This window comes from Neopelma chrysocephalum, unplaced genomic scaffold (assembly GCF_003984885.1).
Source record: "Neopelma chrysocephalum unplaced genomic scaffold, ASM398488v2 Primary Assembly neopelma1_96780, whole genome shotgun sequence".
Classification (NCBI taxonomy): domain Eukaryota; kingdom Metazoa; phylum Chordata; class Aves; order Passeriformes; family Pipridae; genus Neopelma; species Neopelma chrysocephalum.
The window spans coordinates 1,551,031-1,569,954 of NW_020925424.1; the positions used below are offsets into that span (position 1 = coordinate 1,551,031).

The 18,924-nt window shown below is 38.0% G+C and overlaps 1 protein-coding gene across 6 annotated transcripts in view; it reads right to left on the reverse strand.

Moving 5' to 3' along the window:
• PRLR (prolactin receptor) overlaps positions 1-18,924 on the reverse strand; it is a 155,716-nt gene that overhangs the window by 83,017 nt on the left and 53,775 nt on the right. For 3 of the 6 annotated variants that reach the window (XM_027709503.1, XM_027709498.1, XM_027709499.1), the window contains exon 1: positions 7,071-7,323. The exons of the other annotated variants lie outside the window; for them this stretch is intronic. The gene's annotated coding sequence lies outside the window, so the exon portion shown is untranslated. Of the gene's footprint in view, positions 1-7,070; positions 7,324-18,924 lie in introns of those variants that run through there. 6 annotated transcript variants of the gene reach the window in all.

Consider the following 18,924-nt stretch of genomic DNA (forward strand, 5'->3'; position numbering starts at 1 on the left):
AATCAGCCAGGATCATGTTTTCAGAAAGTGCTATAAAATCCATGTCAACATAAGGGTAAGGGAATACATGGAGCATAATTCCTGTCATGGTATTACAAGTAGCTGTTAGGACACTGAGATGTAGACAAAACTTGCCTCCTACCCCCTCACACAAATTGTTGTTTTCATAATGCCAGCCCAACCACCTTCTCTCCAATGCAGATGGTCTTTTTAGGAAGACCTTTTGGGCTCTAGGTGTCCCTACAAACATGTTCTTGTGAAGTTATTTTTTTTCTTCTGGTCTTCAACTTTAGTAAGCAACATTACCTATATTTTCTAGCACAGGACAAAGTTGAAGGACAGCCCCATAAGGTGATCTGGCTGATTCAAAGGCAGGTGAAGGGGGCCTCTTGGTCAGATTCACAGGTCTGGTCTATTCTTTGAATGACCTGGGGCTGGGTGGAAGCTTCCTGAATAGCTTCATAGGTTTAGCCCTTTGCCCAGTGCATATTCAGATTTTTTGTGGCCTCCCTGCTCTCTGACATACTCCCAACACCATTCAACTGTATTTTCCTTTTATTTTGTTTCCTTTCTACTTACGTTTTCAACTAATTTCATTATATCTTACTAAACACTTCTATACACACGTTTTATAAATATGATTTTTGTGTATTATAAAGAAGTGTAACTATGTATAAACACACATTTAAACTGTTCTACATTTTACATGTTTTCGTGAACACACAGGAACACGTGTGTGTGTGTGTGTGTGTGTGTGTGTGCGTGCATGAGGGCCTTTGACACACTCCTGTGGCAATGAAAAAGGCAGAGTTTCAGCTGCTGGCAGTTACAGGAGGTTCTGAGATCACATGGGGTATGGCCATGACCATGACTAAATGCTGACTTTCATGGATAAAGGGAGGACTTCTGAGGCCTGAGGGATCTGATGCACTTCTGGGCTAAATGGGTCATATGGCTGGGAAAGGGGGAAGGGCTTCTGGGGACAGTGGTCATCAGACTTTTGAGGGTCAGGTCTTCCAGCAGAAGTTGGAGGAATGTAGCCTGAACCATCTTGTACTAAAGTTGTTCTTCAACTGAGACTAATGACATTTCCATCAGTTGTACCCTTTTCTCATCCTCTCCTCAACTTTCTAAATCAATAGAAATCTAGGTTGCTACCACTCAAACAAGGAATGAAAACAGGTGTTAGACATAAAATAAGTAGGAAGCAGGATATAATAATTAGTGAGAGAACTTACATATGAATACTGTTTTTACCTACAACAGTAACTATTGCAGGCAGTTGGAGGTAATTTGGCATTACACAGGCTAAGCAGATAGATGATGATGATTAGGGAACAGAGATGATACAAGATATGTGAGGCTGAGCTTCTCCTGAAGAGAAGACTAGAAGACATACTTTGAGTAACAAATAGCCAACAAACTATTTTTTATCTCCCTTATATTAAGACAAAATGGTATGATCATACCCAATTACCTTATCTAGACAAAAATACTTTATACTGTTACTTAAAACAAACATTACATGAGGATCTTACCTTCACATACCCAGACCTTATCACTGAACTGGGTAATTTAGTAGTTTAGTTAAGCCTGGTAGTTTACTTAACACTTCTATCTCAATAAGTAGTTTATCTATTAATGTTTTTTAAATTGATTTTTATTCTTGACTTAAAGTACGTACCTTTAAATTTTTTGGTATCTTTATTCTGTATTCACAAAATCATGATCTATCTACCTTTCATAAGGTTGGTAGACTTTGCTTTATAATCACTGAGGTGTATTGTTCTTTATTTTCTCTCTTAATCATGATTAAGTAAAAGGAATCTTTTGAAGGAAAAGCTTATCCTTCTTGGATTGACTTTCTTAAACTCTCATGATTTCCCAGCTAATGTTTAGGGCTGAAGAAACAGCAACAGCAACAACCCAATTTTTGGATTAAGCTATGAGCAGATGTAGACTTGGCTACAAGTCATCTTTGCTTTTCCAAAGGCAATCTCCTGTTCTGTCCAAGGAAGAAGGGTCACATCATACAGCAGCGTCCAAAACGTGCTCTTCAGCAAACAGACTACTCTATCCTGAATTTTAAAACTTCCATTTTTATATCACGATTGCTCCTGATTGTTCTTGATCCAGTTAGAGGTCTGAAAGTTTTCAGAAATAATTAGCGCCAAGTTTATTGACTGTTTTTATGAACCAGTACATACTTGCTCACAGGGAATGTTATGTATCACATGCTCACCAGAAGTGGAAATATTACAACTTAGAAGTACTGTTAATGTGGAATGACTTTGCCCTGAGGGAGGAATGAATTTGCTAAGAGAATGGCCATGTCAAAAGACTCGGGTAACCTCAGGGTGTAAGGGGTTTGAAATTCAGAAGATTAGAAAATTTCTCAAGACAAGGGAAAAAAAGTTATATCAGATGTAGCAAATATGCTCAATGACATCTTTTCAGAGATCATTAACTGTAAAGCTAGAGGGATCATGACAATAATCTAACCTATACACAAAGGCAATAGGACTCAACCTAAACGCAATCCTGAACAGCAGAGACATCCCAGAAAACTGTATTTTTAACGTTAATTTTGAATACTCATTCTTTCACATTTTTAATTCACTAACCTCGATTGGGGCAGGAAAAATCCACCAGAAAATGTGAAATGATTCCCTAGCTCCTTTTTGGTGCTTTTTGTTAGACCAGCATAAAAGGCATCTAAGCAGAATCCTCTGCTTGGTTGGTCAGATGCTGCTGGTAGGTATGGGGTATATGTAGTAAAGGACAGGTTATCAGGCAGAGCCACAGCTGCACTTTGCAGGTACAAGCTGCAGGCAGGAGAATAATGGTTCTTGTGTTATGGGGTAGTCTGGGTTCAAGGTGCCTCATGGAATAATTTGCAGACTTCATCCAGTGGCACCAGAGCATCTCTCAGGCACCTCACACATTCTCCACAAGTACAATACGTGGATGTGTGAACGTACACATTCAAGAAGCTTCTAAGTACTACTCTGAAATGGTCACATGCTGCAAATACTTCTAGAATTCTCTGTCCCTCCCAACACCCATAAGACAAGAAGCCTGGACTCCAGAAACAACTAAGTGCTTTGAGATATAAATTTCCTCATGGTTCAGTGCTTCCTAATTTCTCATGTTAATAATTCTGATCCAAACTCTTCTGAATCTTCAGCTGAAACAACCTACATACTTTATTTTGAAGTACAGGTTAAAAAAAGCCTTTGTAAGGTCACCGTTTATCCTGCACGAGAAAATTCCAAAAGAATACAGCAAATACAGAAAACATGACTATCAGTGTAGGATTCTTCCAAGCACAGGCTTCTTTTGGGAACATGAAGTTAATTGCTAAACACTATGAATTGAATTATTCCTTAAGAAAACTTCTGTTGATCAGCTGTAGAAAACTGCCATGCAATATGACTGAACTTTAAAGGACCTGAACAGTTTGTAATTTCTCAACCAAAAATAAGTAGGGTGCAATGGTCCAGGTAAAATGAGATGACTAGATCATTTTGGTGTTTGCATTTGAAAAAGTTGGAGAAAGACTGGTGGATGCAACAGCTGCAAGTCTCATAAACTCCTTGTACTTGTGTGATGAGAAGGTATTCCTTCTTCTCCATAACAGATAAGCAACAGTTGGAAAAGTAGTCACAAGATTCCGAGAATAAAATCTGTACTAGTCCAGAACACACCAAAATTAATAGTAAACCTTAGAAAAGGAAAAGTAAAGGTTTAATTTGGATTGAGAGAAATTTTTGGTTAGAACTTTAATTCAGAGACAAAAGCTAAAGTGAGCTGTAAAATTTAAATAAGCTGTTGTGATTTTATTATGATAAAATATTAATAAAATGTTTCAGAAGAGAAAGAAAACCTAAACAGTATTCTGAAACACTGACATGAGTCATCATAGATTTTTACGATGAAAACCTTTACAATTTTAATGACAGTTTCCTAATTCCTAATTCCTTTATTTCTAAAAAAAAGTTTTAAAATGAAATGTTTTTCATTCAGATTAGATAGCATTAGCTGAATGCTTTGCTTAGCCTGAAGTTTTGTCTTTTTGACTTGCCAAAACACAATTAAAAAAATCTGATAATTTCAGTTTCTTTAAGAACAGTTTTCAGTATTGGCAATGAAGTGAAAAATCAGTTAAATAAAAATCCAACTAGATTATTTGCAAAGATTTTTATACCAACAGAATTACCCGTGGCTCAACTGGAACTTCTGAGAAAGTTTTAGGGCTAAAAAGTGATTGTAAAAAGTCTACTGGATATAAAAGTTTATTAACAAGTAAGTTTTTAGAAGGATGAAAGGTCATGTTAAATAGAACCATAACCAATCTGTATCTACCAGAACTGTGGGATACTATTCTCTCAGAGCAAGGTCATAACCTCTTCAGTAAGGCCAGGCAATAAAAAAGATAGGAATGACAAGAGTTAGAAACTCTCCTGCTCTCATTTTTTAGCTCATAAAAATGCCTGCACCCTTGATTTAATAATGTTTAATTAAATTGATTCACAGTGATAACTTAGAGTGAGAGGGAGGATTGCAGACTAGGGAAAGCTACAGCTGACCAATCAGTAAATTATATTAAAATTACATGGGCTGGTTCTTTAAAAGGGTCAAGAACAGCCTCAAATGAACTAAGTTTAGCCTAGCTGCCCATGCAGCCTGAATACGAACAGACTCATGTGACATGAGATTTCCAATTCAGAGCCAGGCTGAGGAGAAATGTGATAGCAATCACAGATCAACAAGAGTGGATACCAAACCAGGGAACTAAGGCATCCCCCCAAAACTCCAGGAGACCAGCCAGGAAAAGGTCAATGAGAGTCTTCATAAGTGAAGTTATTAGAGCATTAGAATAATCCAGCTTATTAGTACAACCAAAACCTTAGGGTACAAGATGAGTTGCCATTTGATCTTTCCTTGTGAAACAATCCTACAACCTCTCTGAAAGGCAACTGTACTGAAGATATAAATGGGAACCAAAAGTGGCGCTGCAGCCACAGAAAACTAAGGTTTTCAGGGAGAAGTAGAACTTTGAAAGAAGGGTATTGCATAGCAAGAGTTTGTGACAAAACTCTAAAAAATCCTGCCTGAGGGATAAAAAGTATTGACATGTACATGCAGGTACATAAATATATAGAGAACAACTTTAAGTTTGTGAATTTCAGTGTCTGGAAGTACCAGAATATTAATTTCAAACAAGATAAAAACAAGAGATAGTAGGAACAAAGCATTTCTAGTGTTCTATGAGTCTGCAATTAACCTGTGTCTGATTTTGGTGAAAAAAACATGCCTGGGACACCGAAGGTTTCATTTCAAATCCTGATGCAGCTGAATGAAGTGGCTGAACTCAATTTGCTTCGGTGCAGTAAGGAACATGTGGAAGTCAAGCTTCCACAATCTCTAAATGAAGGCCAGAGCTTTCCAAAGCCACCTTTGTTCCTGAGCACTTTGTCTCTGATAGCTGAGCTTCATTTGCTACGGGTGGTAATTCAGCTGGGGCCATGAATGCTCAACACATAAAAAAAGTACATTTTCACTGCGCAACAAAAAAAAAGATGATAATACAATGGAAATAGCTTAACTTTAAAGCCATTCTGAAAAACAAAGATGAAAACTCTGAAACCTGAGTTCAGAACCTACTGAGGTCAGTCTACTGGAAAACTGGCCCTTTTCAAAGCATCACATCTTTCACATGAGATTTTAGTCTGGCAGATTTCCAGTTCAGTTTTAACAACACAAAAAATGCTAGGCTTACCTATCTGTTTTTGCTCCTTGCTGCCTTTACGCTAACTGCATTTCTCTAGATTTTGTTTTCCTTCAAGATCTCCATGCTCCAAGCCACAGCGAGGATCTATGTTAATCCTTGTGTTGCGCTTTAACTCGGCTGTACTTTGTCACAGCAGACTGGTGTGCATTCAACGCCACAGACTTTCTTAGATGCCTCGTGCTGCAAAAATGGTAAATGGCTCCTTTCATTATGCAGATGTTCAAGCATTACTTGTTGCTAAACTTGTTCACTGCCTGGGCAATCCATCTGCCTGCCTTGGGGGAGTGCCTAGTGCAGCTCAGTAATAGCAAAGCAACTCTCAAAAGAAGAAAGGACTGATAGCTGCAGCACGGCACTTATGCAGTAATCTTACACTGGTTAATACGGACACAGAATCCACACAAGCTGTCTTGCAGGCTGCTGCGCTCTCTAGAGGGAACTTATAGCAAGGGAAACTGTATTCATTCCAAGGTATTCGTGAATTCCCAGGTGACTGTTGGAATAGTGAAAATGTTACAGATTATGACAGTACAATGTTTCAATAGAATGCATGACAAAGTGGGCTAAAAAGATGCTCTTTGGATCAGATCACATCGTTTTCTTTACTCCTTGCCAGCTCAGTAACCAGCTTTTCTTTCCCTTCTCTCTGAGATCCATTTCCCTTCAGCCTTTAACTGCCAGTCTATGCCAATACCAATGAATTCTGAAAATAATAACACAAAACAGAATCTGATAACTAGTGAATGTATATGCAAGCGTAGGACAGGGTAACACAGGAAGTATAAAATAATAGCTAGGGAACATTAAGACAGTGGAAGATATGACGGCAGTTATGGGAGCTCCAGGAGGTTTATTTCCTCAACCAGCATATTTTCATTAATGAATAACAAAAATGAGGTATATTTAGTGAACATAAATGATATAAAGCAGTAGTATAATGAAATTAGTACTACCAGGTGCATTAAAAATGCTTTAAAATAATAAATACAATCCAACTCTCATTTAAAAAAAAACCATACAGAAGGAGTGGCATTTCTGTGTCCAGCTTATTTCAGTATTTTAAAAGAGAGACCACTGAATCACAAGTAAAAATGCTTTTTTAATTTTTCAGAATGCAAGCCATATGATATTTAGCACACCACATTAAGCTGAACTGATTTTACCTCTTGATAAGTTTTTAATTTCTGCTAATAGAACTACAGTCTACTCTGTCCTTTATACAACAACACCAAACCCTTTACAGTAAGGTAAACACAGGTTTAACTGCAGTACTTACTTTTGCCTGGTAATGAAATGTATGTTGACCCATGCCAGTTCATGAATGCTTCCTGAACAAGGACTTGAAAATACAGCGTTTGAAAGAGTTTCACATATATTAAAAGAAAAAAAAAAATCCAGAAAGAAAGGGGGGGAAAAGACCCAGAAGAAAGCTAAACAAAGAAAAAGCCTGTAAGCTTTAGAGCTCTGACTGCAAAATGTTCAGTCTGGCAGCTCCAGGAGAAATACAACTCTGTGTACTTGTACATGCTCACCCCATTAGAGGAGGAGTCAGTTTTGCAACACTTATGTTCCTTGCTTGAGGCAAAACAGTGACTCTCTTTAGTGCAAGCAATGTTTGGAGTGTGACGGCTTTAAAGGTGAGAGGTGTGCTCTGGAGCGTAGGAATGCATCAGCAGAAAAAGAATAATTGTAAGCATCAGCTGCACACTCTACAGGTTGTTGTGGCTCCTTTTAAATGCTTATTGTCTATGATTCTTGTTTTTCAAGGGAAATCTGATACCTCTTCAATATAAACTGCATCCATAATACTTTTTGTGCACCAGTAGTCCACGTTTTATATTCTAGAATAGCAGAAAAAAATAAATTGTTTTTATAACAGAGTGAAAGGTGTTGGCTTTACACTAAAAAGTGGATTAAACAGAAGGAAAAAAAGTCTTTTTTTTTTTTTGCAACTTTGATAGCTACTTCTTGTGATTTGAGAAGTTTCGGATTATGTAATAAGGTTTTGAAATTTACTGACATAACTATTCACTAGTCATTTATCTATACTCAACTAAAAACATTTTTAAATATTCTTAGTAATGCTTTCATTGAATTACATTTTTATCTTCTCTGTATTCATGCCAGTGAACTGAACATAAAATAAAATACATGCATTTGTAGTGAAAATTCTTTTAAGGGAGAAGACTGAGCAAGAAGATTATTTTTCATAATAAAAGGAAAATTCTTTGGTGTGGATGTTAAGTTGTAATTAGGGTCAAGTCTCTCCAACCAAGGTCAGCACTGTTCATATCTTCTAACTAAATGGACATTCTGCAGACTATTTGAAACAATCTGTGAATATGAAAATATGAACAGTTTCTTGTCAAACATTTGTGTTTCTTGACAAACATTTTCAGGTAAGGAATGTGTACCTTGTGATCTATCCACACAGCGATTACAAAACTTCAGGTGTGTTCCTTCAGTATGGTTTGGCCATGCTCACAGCTGCTGCTGAGAGGAACAGTTCCAGTCTGCACCTCCACCTGCGTTGCTCCCATCATGTGTGCTGTGCTATCAATTTGGCTCCATGTTAAGGTAGTTTAGAGAGCTAAGCTGGTGGAAGACAATTCCTTTGTTTTTCCTCTTATTTGTAAATTTCTGAATAGGCTCACTCTGGGATCAAACAAATGCTGGCAACAGCATGCTGGGGAACAGAACATGCAGCTTTCAGAAAAGACACAGCTGATTGTATCACAAACTATGCCTTAAAATTTATCACGTGCCCATAGCATTCATCCAGCTGTGAACAAATTCTACCGGTGATTCTCTGTGTTGAAGGGGATGACACTGCTCCTGATAAATAGGAAATGTGTGCTTGAAAAGATGCCATCGCCTCAAAAATGAGAAAAGCAACACATAGTAGAACCTAACAGGTATTAAACCACCCAGAAAAGATACAGTAGGCTGTAGCTGGTTGTCTTATTTCTGCATCTGTTTGACTGTGCTCAGGGAGATCAAAACAGGAGTGGGGGGATGACAAAGGTAAGATTCTGCCTAGGGAAGAAACTTTCAAAATGAAGGTGAACCAAGAAGTACTGTTCACACCATCTTAAGTTCTGCAAGAGAAGTATATATTGTTAAGGTCTGCATGTATATTTTCCCCCCTAATCAAAACAGGCTTTACAGCCCTGGAATGTGGTTGACAGGAAAAAGAGAACAAGAAATAATCACTAATGATGTAGTAGTGAAAGACGAGGTGTGATAGTTAAGAACTACCACTGGTGTCAGTAACAATGATAACTTCAGACATTTATACCTGTGCTACCTAGTTTACAGCTAGCTGACGTAATGCAGCCTTGGTAACTGTGGCAGCAGGCAGTGCAGCGTGAGATAGCTACTAAATATTTCCCTAGATTTTGAGTTAGCTTTTTCAGTTTTTAATGAGTGCTGTGTGCCTGTGGCTACACTACCAGCAATATTTAAGCCAGTCAGGCAAGTCTATACAAGCACACACAGCCTCTGGTGGAAAACTGCCAAGAAAAGACAACTGTGATCCTAGGAGCACTGGATTAAGGAGAATATTTTAAGGTAGTAGTAAGATCTCATATGCACACAGCACAGGTCTCCCACATTCAAGATTCTTTCAAATTAGGACAGAAGAAAAGAAAGGTCACCAAGATGAGGTAAGACTTTAAAGCCTATCTATTCAAATGTGACTGACAGAACTTGGCTGGGTTAGCGTGGCAAAGTAGAGGTTGAGGCAGAAAATGAACAGGCATTTACTTGTCCCTATAAAGGTACTGTATATCTACAAGTACAGAAGAGAGTAAGCACTGGAAAAGTGCAGTAACTGTTTAGGCTAATGAACAATGCTGGAGCAAGAACAACAGGTAGAAACAGAACACACATAAAATCAGACAGTAAACTAAAAGGATAATAACCCCTGAAGTATGAAAAATTGAAGCAGACTTTCAGTAGCGTATAAAAAAGCATAGCTACTTCTAGAATAGAAATTGGCAGTCTCTGAAGGGATTATCAGCCTGATTCATCCCATCATGTAACTTGTATATCACTTTAAAAATCTGGTTGAGGTCACAATTTTAAGCAGCCCTACAGTCAACAGAGAAAGATTCCTCTGTGGCTGGTCTAGAAGCATAATAATTTCATTCCCAGATACTGATTTACTTAGAAAAGTTTGTAGGCTTGGAATCTCTCAAAATAAGCTAACAAATTCGAAACAAAAGTCCTTAACACCAACAGATCATTTAAAGAAATGAAGGTTTAGTAAATTAAGAAAGCAAGAGCCCAACTTTATTTTCAATATAATGACATTTGTATAACTGCACTAACCTCAGTGAAGTTACTCTGCATTGGAGCTACATCAGACTTCTGACATTTAGGCAGAGCAAGAAGCATGTAGGATATAGGGAGATAGGCAGGAAAGAAGATTCAAGTTGGAGGAACCAGTCAAAGGAAGCAATAAGTTTTCGGGAAAGGGCGTTAAAGGTAAGAAAAATGTTAAAAGGAGCATGTCAGGCAGTGAGGGGCATGTGAGAGGAGATAGCAGTCTGTTTTCCCCTTTCATGAAGCCCTTATCTATCAAAAACCCCCAGCCTTCCTTGGAGAGTCACTGTAGAGGGGGTTGTGGGGCTGTGGCTGTTTGTCCCTGCCATTCCTCGCAACCTCCAGCAATAAAAAAACCAAACCAAACCAAACCAAAATGGCATCAAAGGAAATCAAACGGGGAAACAGGCAAGCCTCTATTTTTAAATGTAGAGGAACAACTATAAGAAATAAGAAGTCACAGAACTACAGAGAGAACGATATTTTGTACCGCTGTTGCCTACTTTCCTTACAATGACCTCCTCTGAAGAAGCTGCAGCCAAACCCACCTGATGTGACTGTAGAGACAGATAAAATGTACTTCTGTCTGTAATATAAGAGAAGATACGGCAGGTGCTATGGCTGCTCACTTTCTCTCACATCAGCACTGTATCTCTAAAGTCCTGCCCCTTTCCTCATCACATAGCAAGCTCAACTGAGAAGCACAACAAAGACCGACAGGACCATGATGTCCTTAGCCCATGATGATCACCCTTTTGAAGCCGTGTTCTTGTTTACCCAGGAGTACTCATAGGCCAGCAAGTCCAGGACATTCTGCGTACATTCCATGTCAGCAAAAATACAGCCGTTCCTTGTTCCTGGATTTTAATCATGGTCAAAATGCACCGATGCTTATTTTCAGGATCTGTTCTTAACACATACCATATTTCCAGCCATTACTTTTGTGATTCTTCTCCACATATCCTTTGCACCTCTCACAGAAAACCACAATCTCTTTAACAGCCAGGGCTGTGTGACACTATAACCCTTTCCTAGCCTTCACAGCAGTCTGCACTCAGGCCACTTTATTCTTGCAGTCCTGTTCTTGGGACACGTGAGACTGCCATTTACTGCAGAAATCCCCAGTCTTTTTACCCTCAGACATGCTGACGATCTTTGCATTAACATGTAATGGATGCTCACACAATGGGATCTCCGTCAGTGTGACCTCTGTGTGCATGGACCACACTGGCAAGCAGGCACAGCTTCAGGAGCCAGGCAGTCATGGGGAGCCTGAAGATCACACAGTGTGACTGATGGTGGCAAGTGGCAGCTGATAGGAGCAAAGGAAGGGAGAACTGCTTGGTCCTGAGGGACCTGACACCTTCTGAGTAAGGCTGCCAATGTGAACGTGGCATGCAGGACTTCTGCCAGAAGTGAGGATGCATCTTGTGTAAAAGTTGTCCGTCAGCTAGTGGCAAGTATTCCACACTTGCTCATGCCTGCAGCCAGTGCACCTCCTGATCTGTGTTGGCATAATAGAGAAAATGGGGATCCTAGTATGTGAGAAACAATACAATGACCCAACTAGCACTAACTGTGCTGAAGAAAACTGAAAATTTTATAAAGCCTGAATGAATTAATGAACAACAACAGTAACATTAGCTAATTCAGCCTTGTATCACTTGCCCTATAAACCCCTGTAAATTTATATTCATCTGCAGAAGGCTCGCACATTCAGCTGAGTTTATATGTTGATACAGATAACTCTTTTTTCTTGGATGGGATCGTTGTACAATGTGGCAGCTTCCTACTTTATCAAGCAATGCTTGATCACTTGACTACCTCTTAAAGAAATTCATGAAATGTTCCTATCTCTTCTAATTGTGGATTTGTAACAAACCCACAGCTTTCACGGATGCCTTCACTGAGTATCTCATTCATTCGCAGTTGGCACACAGTTTAATTATGGTTATTATTAAAAGAAAATTGGAACATAGTGGAAGGAATGGGGATCACATCCACTATCTGTATTTAAATTCATTACTTCTTATATTTCCGTGCCAAAAATTCTCTCTGACAAACTTAATCAAGCAGAGAAAGAGAAAAACAATAAACTCTATTTATTGTCTAGAAATATGTTTTCATCTCATGAGGACATTCATGAAATAATGATGATGTTCACCATGTCTGAATCTTTTTGCTTAAATTATAAAGCAAAATATTTCTGTATCATAACAGTTTGGTTGATGTGAGATGCACAGGTACAAACACTGAGGCAACAACACAAGATCTAACTGATATGAACACATAGTATTTACCCAATAACATGGTTTCTCTTTTCTGTCAGTAAGTGACAGACCAGCCAACCTTTTCAGAGTTTAAATGTTTTCATCTCTCTGATCTGTAATTGAAGTTACACTATCATACAACAAGACGTTTATTATTGGATATTTGTAACATTGCAGAAAGCCTATTTGCATTTCTAAACCAGAATGCATTTCCACAAAACTCTACATCTAATTAACGCAGTATGTCCAACAAAATCTCACATTGTTTGAAAAGACAAATAGAAAAAGAGGTGGTTATAAAAACAGGCTTTCAAAGGACTTGACTCCCAGTTATTTTTATGTCTTAAATTGATTCAGTCTCTTAAAATATTCTAAGAAATGGTTCCATACATTTTTGTAGGGCAGATATAGCTTTTTAAAAGAACACAAACAATACTTAATTTCTAACTTACATGATTGCCTTATGTGAAAATGTATTTTATGGAAGTATGTTCTTACTTTTGATCCTTTTTAAATGCAAAAATGTGAGAACTCGGTCGAGTCATTTGCTCCCTAAATCAATCAGATATTATTGTAGTAGATGAATACATGTATGTGGAATCAATAAAGTATGTAACATCTAGGCTGAACTATGTAATGATGATTATATTCCTTCTGACTCCATTCAGTTATGAACTTGGCGTAATGTACGTGGCCATGCCATTCTATTGACGGTCATCATGTAAGTCCCAGGAACTAGAGTAGGGCCTCTCAGTGATGTTTAAATTAAAGCCTGACCACAGTAGAATGGGTGTATCCATATTAGAAGAAAACTCTCCCTTAAGAAATATTTCCAGTAAGTGTATTCAATCTGTTATGAAATAGAAATTAATACTCACTTCCAAAAAATATACTGCTATTCAAAATCATGTTATATGATCATTAAGAATCATATTGCTGTATGGGTTGGCATGGGAAGGGTTTCCTAGTTGGGGCTACGGGGTTGGCTTCTGTGAGCAGCTGCCAGAAGCTTTCCCCATGTCCAACAGAGCCAATGCCAGACAGATCCAAGATGGTCCTGCTGCTGGTCAAGGCCAAACCCACCAGTGACAGTGGCACCACCTCTGGGATAACATATGACTGCCAACCACATTGTGAACAGAGGAGCGAGAATGTGTGAGAGCAACACCAAGGTCAGTGAAGAAGGAGAGGGAGGAGGTGCTCCAGGGGCCAGAGCAGAGACTCCCCTGCAGCCCGTGGTGAGCCTGCAGTTAGAGATCATGGTGAGACAGACCAGGCCACTGAGGCCAGGAAGGTCTAGAGGCGACCAGAGATCTATCTGCAGCCCATGTAGGACCCCACTCCAGAGCAGGTGGATGTCCGAAGGAGTGGACCACAGTGACCCTGTGGGAAGCCCGTGCTCAAGTAGGCTCCTGGCAGGATCTGTGGTCTATCGATAGAGGAGGCCATGCTGAAGCAGGTCTGCTGGCAAGACTTGTGACCCTGTGGGGGATGCGTGCTCGAGCACCCTGTTCCTGAAGCACTGCACCCCATGGAAGGGACCCACGCTGTAGCAGTTTGTGAAGAACTGTAGCCCACGGGAAGGACTCACACCAGAGAAGTTCATGGAGGACTGTCTCCTGTGAGGTGGAAGGAGCAGCAGAGACAATGTATGATGAACTGACCACAGCCCCCATTCCCCATCCCCCTGCCCTGCTGTGGGGGAAGAGGTAGTGTGAAGCTGCATCTGAGAAGAAGGGAGGGGTTTTAAGTGTTTTAGGATTTAATTTATCATTATCCTTCTCTGAATTGATTGGTAACAAGCTAATTTTCCCCAAGCTGAGTCTGTTTTGCCCATGATAGTAATCAGTGCGTGATCTCTCCATGTCCTTATCTCAATCCAGGAGGCTTTAATTATATTTTCCCTCTCCTGATCAGCTAAGTAGGGGAGTGACAGAGCAGCTTTGGTGGGTACCTGGCATCCAGCAGGGTCAACCCACCACATGCTGTCTCACTTAACATCTGAATAATCATTGTGTAGAAAAATGGTTTAGATGAGCTGTATTTCATTACCTATTGCGTGTTCTTTAGCTTAACAAGAAAGCTGCTATATTTTACCTTATTCTCTTCCTCAAGTAACATTTACTGGCCATAGTTGGAGAGGAGACAGTGAAACCAGATGGACCTTTCATATGACCCAGCATGACTGTTTTTCTAACAGTATTTAGCACAGCTTACATCAAGAAATTACAACAACAGGAGGTATGGTACATCTTTTCCTCCAACACACAGACATTTACAAACATCTTCCATAGAAATAACCTGAAGGAAGAGGTCTCTGGCATCATTAACTACCTGATCTTCCTGATTTTTCAGAAACCAGTGAAAAAAGTAGCTGGTTCCTAAATAGAAAATTCTGAAATAATTTACTTATATCACGGCTGTGCAATTTCCCACTTAATTATTTTCAACCAAAATAATTTAATTGCTATTCAGAATTATCTGGGGGCACTGATTCACCTTTTAATCAGAATCATACCTTTTAACTAGAAGAAATCACATAAAGACCACTAATACATTAAAAGCATTCTAGGTTATCAGTTTAATACTGATGTAATTACTAATAATTAATCTTTACTTAGCTCTCCTTTTCTCTCTTGTGTTACAGGTTTGTTTTCTTTCCTTTTTTTATCCTTCTTCATGCACTATGAGTCATGGGTGAAATTGCAAGAGAAAACAACTTGTCCATAATGATGATAATTGTCTCTCTCCTTGGTGATTACTAACTTTTCTTTCTAATATACAATCAAGTCCTGTATGTGATACTTTGTTAACAAGAAACAAGTAGTTACAATGCATAAATGATGTTTTTAGCTGATGCTGTTCCATTACAGTACCACAAAACTGTAAGTGTTTTACTAGTAGAGTATCCCTATTTTGATTTTGAGCTTTTTTTTCTGTATATTAGCACCAAGAACTAAATTCTGCTAAGAGCAAAAGACAGCCACACAGAAGAAAACTAGCAATGGAAATGTTTGTGACAATTTCTTGCAAACCACAGACAGAAAAGAAGGAATTAACATATGGAACTTTACAATGATATGACCTGAAAAAACAAATTCTGGAGACTGGAAAAACAGCAACTTCAAATAATTTGCTCAAGCCATTCATGAGACACAGCACACTAATCAGAAAAACTTTCATGGAGAGCAAAATTAAAAATAAAACATACGTATATTAACAGTATAATGTACAGTCACAGCACTCTGACAACCAGAAGTTGGATATGAATTATGTTTGTTTCCTTGGTACTTGAGCTTTAATATCCCAGTAAGACTGCCTATCTGCAGGGTCAGCAGCTGTTTTTTATTTATTTTATTTATTTTTGTTTTCTTTAATCTAAAATAAGAAGTTTTATTGCATGTACATGCCTTGCTCTTTGTGTATAACAATAAATGGCTTTTTCAATAGAACTACATATTTGAAAAAACCTCCATAAAGACTTAAAAAAAGTCTGGGCAAAATCATTAAAATACAAACCCTTGTAAGATTATTTATGAATCATCCTCAGTTAGAAGCAAATAGAAAAATAATGCTAATTTTGTCTGTTCATGCTGTTTCTCATGGAGGTATTCCCAGCAAAGGGTAAGGAACTATGATCACAAAATTACTGAAAACATAGTTCACAGAAAATAAACTGTAAAGGCAGCAAAAGCAATTTCTTCAACTCAAATTATTACTATACTTCCCTAAAGCCAAACACGCCCTGCTCAATTTAAGAATCCACTTGAGGTACCGCTTCTCTACAAATAAAATCTAAAATCAAAATTCTGAGCTTAAGAGAGGAACAATAGAGAGCAAGTTCCTAATTTCTCATAAGTAAATGGAGAGAGATGCCTTTGAGAATTTCAAAGATGGAGATTTTAACAGCCCCTTTAGCTAAACCAATCCAGTGTTTAATCACTCTCTCTTGAGTACTTTTTTCTAATTCCAATCCAAATCTCCCTTGTTACAACCTCTGACCACTGCATTCTGTCACTGTTCTCTTTTGACAAGAGTCTGGCCTTTTAGGTAGTCAAAGAATACAACCAGATCTTCCATTAACCTTTTCTTCTTCAGGCTAAACAAACCCTCTTCCCTCTGCCTCTACCTGTGCATTGTATGCTCCAATCCAGTAACCATCCCAGGTTTCTAGAACTACAGTTTATTGTTACAAAATAAGATCTGTTTTTTAGTAACGATTCTCGTCTTGAGAATGAGCCTTGTTTCTTGTTTTAAAACTCTTTTTATAGGTGCTCCCTTCAGAGATAGTAAAGCTAACAGTGTAATAGCCTGATCTTCATTTGAATAGACCTGTTGAACACACAAGAGAAGAGATTTTACATACATCCTATGTATATCAAAATGGCAGAGGAAAACATATTGTAAATACGTAGGGACACAGTCTCATTTTCAAATATATTTTGGCATCTCAAATTTCACTCTCCAGTAGCTGTTTATGGTAGATTATATTGCTTTTCCAGTTCTGCATAATCTTTTATTATTGTGCAATCAGAAGCTTTTTTACAAAGATAAGTGAGATTCCTTGTGAAAAGCTTATCTGCTGCAGAAGGTGCTTTCACTGTAGAGAATTAAAATACTGGTCTCTTAACAGATAACTAAATGGAGGCAAAGACACGAATGTGGTTTTGTGATAGGTTTGCTCCTTTGTTACAAACCACAGCTTCATGTTCACAGTCTTACAGTAGTTTTGAAAGACTGCAACACATTCTGTTCTCAGCACCCTTTACAACTGGTGCACAGCATTTGACATACACCACTTCATTAGCAGGGAGATGATTAAATGATGGTATTGAAATGATTGATGTATGAAGTTGGCTGCCTTCTCCTCTTACCCATATATACAAGAGACAGGAAATTCTTTTGAAATGGATGATCGAAGGCCAAATCTCCTTGTGGGAGGAAATTAGCATCTACCTAGCTTTTGGAGGATGCTCAGTTTTTTTCTCCCTTTTTAAAGCAAAAAGTCAGCCTCTGGAATGGAGTAAAATTGTTGACTTTACACAATAAAGCACAGAGTATAGCTGATATTCTGAGGTCCCTTCAAATAACTTTTCAGTTCTAAGGTATAATCAAGTGTACCAAAGCAATTTATAAAAGATATTTCTCTCAACTGTTCTCAAAGACATCTAGTAATAGAGGTTCTACGTTTCTAAATGATGTTGAAGACAGTTTTTCCCACTGTTCTTGAAAAAGTCTGCTTTTTACTATGATTTTCAGGCACTTGATGCAGACAATTAAAATTGCAACTGTTTATCTTAAATTATTGCACCCAATACTTAGGTAGTTTACTTTTCTGTGTTCCTGATCCACAGGCACAAGAAAGTATTCACATGTCTATGTTGATTTGTTAAGTCTGGTTTTACAAGTGTAATGGAAAATCTGCATTTTTATCTATATAGAACTGCTCTTATTCATCGTTTGTGGACTAAATATATGAATTCATTCTCTGGAACCATCTATTTAAAATGCATCACAGAAATAATGCTTTGGAAAGTATCCTGATTATTAATTTTCTTAATAGATTAGAGTATTTCCCAAAGTACTAGGATACTTAGAAAACATACAAAGATGAACAGACTTTTCACTGATCCTTCTCTCTTCTGTACTTGCAATTTAAAACACAGTATTTTTTTTTTCTAACAGTTCTAACGTCAGTGGGAGATTTTGATAGAAGTTATATTTCCTCCCATAAATTCTGCTCACAGTCTTTTCATTTCCTGCAGGTTGTCTGAAGTGACTATTCAATACAATGCTCTTCAGTAAATAATTCAGAATAATTTAGGGGTTTCCATGTAGAATCTTTGTTTAATAATGTTTAATTTTTATTTCAAGAAAAATATTTGTGAGCCACATTGGATCATACTAACCAGCAAATTTTTTTTAAAAAGCCCTTGAACAATTTTCCCCCTCAGGATGTTAGTCTCACATTTTTTACTTTCTTTGACATGTACTACCTGAGAATTATTTTATACTTCTCATGCATACCCTGCCATTTTCAAGGAAAAAGGTGTCAACTTTTAAAAGTAGGATGTTAATGGAATGGTAATAGAAATAATTTGGTGAAATAACTTGGCTTTTCAGACAAGGAAGCAGTGAAAATAAAAACCAGTTGTATATAATTCTGCACCTTGGTATCTGGATTTGACCTCTACATGCATATGCTATTAATTTTCTATTTAGCTTGTGACCTATTTTCCATCTTTTATGTGAATCTCTCAGGTCACTTTTCAGACTCATTTAGTTGAAAAACTCATCATTTAGCCAAATTGGTCTTTTACTGAACTGCCTGTCTTTCTTTTGCTCAAGAGTAATTTGTGTGGGTGCCCTTCATCTTGTTCCTTTAAGAAATTGCCAACTTTTTTAAGTTGCAGTCGTGAAAGAATACTTCTGTCTAAATGTGAAAACAAACTAGTAGCCTGCCTTATCCTTCAAGGACAAAAATTGGTGGGAGCTTTCACTCAAACACTGGCAGCACTTGGCTGTAATTGTCCC